A 7,212-nucleotide genomic window follows, 5' to 3' on the forward strand; every position below is an offset into this window, starting at 1 on the left:
AAAGTCCACACCGTATAATTAGGCGTAAAACCCCACTTCTGCTGGTGTTTACCCATTTCAAACTCTGTCTGCTTTTTCCAGTTGTCGCAGTTGGGACAGGGGCACCATGTTTTTTGCTGGCCATTTGCAAATGCGGCTCTCACAAACCCCCTGGTTTTTGTTAACCATTCATGGGTCATGTCTTTCTAACTAGGGTGACCAGTGTACATCCAAGCACGATCACTCATGTTGCCTAGCTACCTATGGGGGCACAAGAAATATATATAATTCATCATCTATATTCATACGCTAATCAAGTTTGTCAGTTTTATTACGTCCATGCAACCTACACGCTAATAGGTAAAGATAGGTCCTAATCCCACCCGAGTATGTTTAGATTGGGTTCGTTTTCCCATGCTCTGCTCCAGATGCGATGCAGAATTTCGGCAGCACCTCCCTGTTGTTCTCCTGATACACGTCTCGGCAATATGCAGAGAGGATGTGTACCCGGAGAACAACAGGGGAGGCACTGACGAAATTCCGCATCGGATCCGGAGCACAGCATATGGGAAAACAAACCCAATCTACACATACTCGGGCTGTCCATGGATAACGTTGGACAACTCGAAAGGATGGCGGTTATAAATATGCAAAGAAACGCATATTTATAGATGTCGCCCTTTCGAACGGGAGACGGATACTGGTCACGCATACTCATGATTGAAGAAACCTATAGCTAGCAAGTTTCATCGCCACGAAGACTGGGACAGAGCAAATTAAGGGGGTAGGAGGAGAAGTCATTTGTGCTCACCAACAAACGCAAGGACGGAGCTCATCCAACGCACGTTGAGGTTGTCGAACAACTGCACATTGAAATTCACACGATCAACACAAATATGATGTTTTTATAATTAACATAATCAGAAAATATGTGACCTAACTCATAATTTACAAAACTATGACCCCGTCGGTTTGTGGAAGGCCGAAAAGCACCTTCTCGTTCAACGAGAGGCAGAAGAGTTGTCGGGGGTCGGGGGTTAGTGGCGTCGGGACTCAGTGCCGTCGAGGGTCGGTGGTGTCGGGTGTCGGTGGCGTCGGGGTTCGGGGGTTAGTGGCGTCGGTGGTCGAGGGTCAGTGTCGTCGGGGGTCCAGGGTCAGTGGCGTCAGGGGTCGGTGGTCGGGGGACTTTTCGGTCAACAAGAGGCCCAAGAGGTTTCGGAGGTCGGGGGTTGGGGGTCAGTGGCGTCGAGGGCGGCGTATTCTGCCAGGGTCTCGTCAGGATGTCGTGTCAGGGTTTCGGGCGTTGTGTCGGGGTGTCGAGGTGTGAGGGTGTCATTTTCTTCTTCTTCATCTTCTTTTTTTTCTTCCTCTTCCTTTTCTTCTTCTTCTTCTTCCTTCCTTCCTTTTCTTCTTCTTCTTCTTCTTCTTCTTCCTTCCTTCCTTTTCTTCTTATTCTTCTTCTTCTTCCTTCTTTTCCATTTCCCTCTTCTTCTTCTTCTTCCTTCTTTTCCTTTTTCGTCTTCTTTATTCTTCTCCTCTCTCCTCTTTTTCTTCTTCTTCTTCTTTTTATCCTCCTCCTCCTCCTCCTCCTCCTCTTCTTCTTATTCTTCTTCCCTTATCTACTTATTCTTCTTTTATTCTTCATCTTTTTTCTACTTATTTCAATTATGACTATGTAGAATCTAAACCTATCACTAAACCTATCGCTAAACCTATATAGCACTAAACAGCAAAAAAATAACAAAAACAGAATTTACCAATCATTAACTAAAAAAGAATCTATCACTAATTAACAAAATAGAATCTACCTCTAAATTAACAAATCAAATAACTAACTAAACGTACTATTTAACTAAACCTACTATTCAAATCAACTAACTAAATCTAATTAAAACAACTAACTAAATCAACAACCACTAAATCAAACAACTAAATCAACTAACTAAATCTAATTAAATAAAAAAAACTCACCTAGCCGGGGAGGAGGGGGCGAGGAGGAGGGGCGGGGGGGAGGCGGTCGGCTGCCGGGAGGGGAGGCGGTCAGCTGTCGGGAGGGGAGGCGGTCGGCTGCCGGGAGGGGAGGCGGCCGGCGGGCGGGAGGGGAGGCGGCCGGTAGGCGGGAGGGGAGGCGGGAGGGGAGGCGGCCGGTAGGCGGGAGGGGAGGTGGTCGGCGGGCGGGGAGGAGGGTGTGGGGAGGAGGGCGCGGGAAGGAGGGCGCGGGAAGGAGGGGCGGGAGGGGAGGCGGCCAGCGGGGGGAGGGGAGGCGGCCGGCAGGCGGGAGCAGAGGCGGCCAGCGGGGGGAGGGGAGGCGGCCGGCAGGCGGGAGCAGAGGCGGCCGGCGGGCGGGAAGGAGGGGTGCCGCGGGCGGGCGCGGGGAGGAGGCCGCGGGGAGGAGGCCGCGGGGAGGAGGGGGTGGGAGGGGAGGCGGCCGGCGGGCGGGGGACGAGTGGCTGAGACAAACTGTCGGAGCGGAGGAGACTGGCCAGTGAGAGTGAGAGGGAGAGGGAGACGACCGTTAGGGGGCTCTCTTTGCCGTTAGCCCCCCGACGACAAAGAGCAGGAGATTGGGGGGACGGGGTGGAGAGACGACCGTTAGGGGGGGCTCGCTTTGCCGTCCGCCCGCCGACGGCAAAGCGAAGGAGGGCAGACGGCAAAGGGAGCGCCCATTATGGGGTGAGAGGGGGTGTACGGTGGACTCTTTGTCGTCTGCCCTCCTGCCCTTTGCAGTCCGCCAGCAGATGGCAAAGACAAGACATATGGCAAAGAGTATCTTTGCCATCCGTCTGCTCTTTGCCGTAAGTTTTTTGCTGACTGACGGCAAATAGGTTCTTTGCCGTCCGATGGCTGACGGCAAAGCACGGGCTGACGGCAAATAACTGAATTCCAGTAGTGATATCAAATAGGGCGTGGCTATCACGTTCAGACACATCATCACAGTATGGTCTTCCAGGTGGCATGAACTGCGAAACAATTTTCACTTTGTCTTAACTGTGTACCAAAAACTCGTAACTCAGATATTCATCTCTATGATCATATCGTAGACAGTTTATCATCTTGTCACGATGACCTTCACTCTGAAATTGCTTTGAACTTTTCAATATTTCAGACTTGTGATTCATCAAGTAAATACTTCTGTATCTACTTAAATCGTCAGTGAAGTAAGAACATAACGATATCCACTGCGTGCCTTAGCACACATTGGACTGCACACATCAAAAATGCATTACTCCCAACAAGTTACTCTCTTGTTTCATGTGGCATGTTTTGCATGTCTCAAGTGATTCAAAATCTAGTGAGTCCAAACGATCCATCTCTATGGAGTTTCTTCATGCATTTATACCAACAGGTATGGTTTGCATGTCTCAAACATTTCAAAAATGAGTGAGTACAAAGATTCATCAGCAGGGAGCTTCTTCGTGCATTTTATGCCAACATGACTCAAGTGGCAGTGCCACAACTAAGTGGTACTATCATTATTACTTTGTATCTTTTGGCACCAATATTATGAACATGTGTAACACTACGATCGAGATTCAATAAACCACTGAGGGTAATTATTCAAGCAAATAGAACAACTATTATTCTCTTTAAATGAATAATCGTATTGCAATAAACACGATCCAATCGTGTTCATGCTCAACGCAAACACCAAATAACAATTATTTAGGTTTTACCACCAATCCCGATGATAGAGGGAGCGTGCGATGTTTGATCACATCAACCTTGGAAACACTTCCAACACGTATCGTCACCTCGCCTTTAGCTAGTCTCCGTTTATTCCGTAGCTTTCATTTCATGTTTACTAATCACTTAGCAACCGAACCGGTATCCAATACCCTCGCGCTACTAGGAGTACTAGTAAAGTACACATCAACATCATGTACATCAAATATACTTCTTTGAATTTGCCAGCCTTCTTATCTACCAAGCATCTAGGGTAGCTCCGCTTCAGTGACCGTTCCCCTCATAACAGAAGCACTTAGTCTCGGGTTTGGGTTTAATCTTGGGTCTCTTCATTAGTGCAGCAACTGTTTTTCCGTTTCACAAAGTATCCCTTCTAGCCCTTGCCTTTCTTGAAACTTAGTGGTTTTACTAACCATCAACTATTGATGCTCCTTCTTGATTTCTACTTTCGCAGTGTCAAACATCGTGAATCGCTCAAGGATCATTGTATCTATCCTTGATATGTTATAGTTCATCACGAAGCTCTCACAGCTTGGTGGCAATGACTTTGGAGAATCATCACTATCTCTTCTAAAGATTAACTCCCACTTGATTCAAGCGATTGTCGTACTTAGACAATCTGAGCACACGCTCAACGATTGAGCTTTTCTCCTTTACTTCGTGGACAAAGAATCTTGTCGGAGGACTCATACCCCTTAACAAGGGCACAAGCATGAAATCACAATTTCATCTCTTCAGAACATCTCTTATGTTCCTAGACGTTTCAAAACCGTCTTCGGTGCCTTGCTTCTAAGCCATTAAGTATCTTGTACTGAACTATCGCGTAGTCATCAGAAACATGTATGTCGGATGTTCACAACATCCACAGACGACGCTCGAGGTGCAGCACACCGAGTGGTGCATTAAGGACATAAGCCTACTGCGTAGCAACGAGGACAATCCTCAGTTTTACAGACTCAGTCCGCAAAGTTTGCTACTATCAACTTTCAACTAAATTTTCTCTAGGAACATATAAAAACAGTAGAGCTATAGCGCAAGCTACATCGTAATTCACAAAGACCATTAGACTATGTTCATGACAATTAGTTCAATTAATTATATTACTTAAGAACTTCCACTCAAAAAGTACATCTCTCTAGTCATTTGAGTGGTACATGATCCAAATCCACTATCTCAAGTCCGATCATCACGTGAGTCGAGAATAGTTTCAGTGGTGAGCATCTCTATGCTAATCATATCAACTATACTATTCATGCTCGACCTTTCGGTCTCTTGTGTTCCGTGGCCATGTCTGCACATGCTAGGCTCGTCAAGTTTAACCCGAGTGTTCCGCGTGTGCAACTGTTTTGCACCCGTTGTATGTGAACGTTGAGTCTATCACACCCGATCATCACGTGGTGTCTCGAAACGACAAACTGTAGCAAAGGTGCATAGTCGGGGAGAACACAATTTCATCTTGAAATTTTAGTGAGAGATCACCTCATAATGCTACCGTCGTTCTAAGCAAAAAAACGCATAAAAGGATTAACATCACATGCAATTCATAAGTGACATGATATGGCCATCATCATCTGCTTCTTGATCTCCATCACCAAAGCACCGGCACGATATTCTTGTCACCGGCGTCACACCATGATCTCCATCATCATGATCTCTATAAACGTGTCGCATTCGGGGTTGTCGTGCTACTCATGCTATTACTACTAAAGCTACGTCCTAGCAATATAGTAAACGCATCTGCAAGCACAAGCGTTAGTTTAAAGACAACCCTATGGCTCCTGCCGGTTGCCGTACCATCGATGTGCAAGTCGATATTAACTATTACAACATGATCATCTCATACATCCAATATATCACATCACGTCGTTGGCCATATGACATCACAAGCATACCCTGCAAAAACAAGTTAGACGTCCTCTAATTGTTGTTGCATGTTTTACGTGGTTGCTATGAGTATCTTGTAGGATCGCATCTTACTTACGCAAACACCACAACGGAGATGTATGAATTGCTATTTTACCTCTCTCACAGGACCTCCTCGGTCAAATCCGATTCAACTAAAGTTGGAGAAACCGACACTTGCCAGTCATCTTTGAGCAACGGGGTTGCTCGTAGCGATGAAACCAGTCTCCCGTAAGCGTACGAGTAATGTCGGTCCGAGCCGCTTCGATCCAACAGTATCGCGGAATCAAGAAAAGACTAAGGAGGGCAGCAAATCGCACATCACCGCCCACAAATTTTTTTGTGTTCTACTCGAGATAACATCCACGCATGTACCTAGCTCATGATGCCACTGTTGGGGAATGTCGCATGGGAAACAAAAACTTTCCTACGCGCACGAAGACCTATCATGGTGATGTCCATCTACGAGATGAGATTTGGATCTACGTACCCTTGTAGATCGCACAGCAGGAAGCGTTAAGAAACGTTGTTGATGTTGTGGAACGTCCTCACGTTCCTCGTCCGCCCCGCGAACCGTCCCACGAACCGTCCCGCGATCCGTCCCACGATGCGCTCCGATCTAGTGCCGAACGGACGGCACCTCCGCGTTCAGCACACGTACAGCTCGACGATGATCTCGGTCTTCTTGACCCAGCAAGAGAGACGGAGAGGTAGATGAGTTCTCCGGCAGCGTGACGGCGCTCCGGAGGTTGGTGGTGATCTTATCTCAGCAGGGCTCCGCCCGAGCTCCGCAGAAACGCGATCTAGAGGAAAAACCGTGGAGGTATGTGGTCGGGCTGCCCTGGCAAAGTTGTCTCAAATGAGCCCTAATACCTCAGTATATATAGGAGGGAGGGGAGGGACCTTACCTTGAGGCTCAAGGAGCCCCAAGGGGTCAGCCGAAGTGGGGGAGGAGGATTCCTCCTCCAATCCTAGTCCAACTAGGATTGGAAGGTGGAGTCCTTCTCTATTTTCCCACTTCCCCTTTTTTCCTCTTTGTTTTTCTTTCTCTCCTGCGCAGGGGCCTTCTTGGACTTGCCCACCAGCTCACTAAGGGCTGCTACGGCACCCCTAAGGCATATGGGCTTCCCCGGGGTGGGCTGCCCCCCCCCCCCCCCGGTGAACATCCGGAACCCATTCGTCACTCTTGGTACATTCCCGGTAATGCCGAAAACTTTTCGGTAATCAAATGAGGTCATCCTATATATCAATCTTCGTTTTCGGACCATTCCTAAAACCCTCGTGACATCCGTGATCTCATCCGGGACTCCGAACAACATTCGGTAACCAACCATATAACTCAACTACGCATAAAACAACGCCGAACCTTAAGTGTGCAAACCCTGCGGGTTCGAGAACTATGTAGACATGACCCGAGAGACTCCTCGGTCAATATCCAATAGCGGGACCTGGATGCCCATATTGGATCCTACATATTCTCCGAAGATCTTATCGGTTGAACCTCAGTGTCAAGGATTCATATAATCCCGTATGTCATTCCTTTTGTCCTTCGGTATGTTACTTGCCCGAGATTCGATCGTCGGTATCCGCGTACCTATTTCAATTTCGTTTACCGACAAGTCTCTTTACTCGTTCCATAATACAAGA

Source organism: Hordeum vulgare, chromosome 4H (assembly GCF_904849725.1).
Source record: "Hordeum vulgare subsp. vulgare chromosome 4H, MorexV3_pseudomolecules_assembly, whole genome shotgun sequence".
NCBI classification, from domain to species: domain Eukaryota; kingdom Viridiplantae; phylum Streptophyta; class Magnoliopsida; order Poales; family Poaceae; genus Hordeum; species Hordeum vulgare.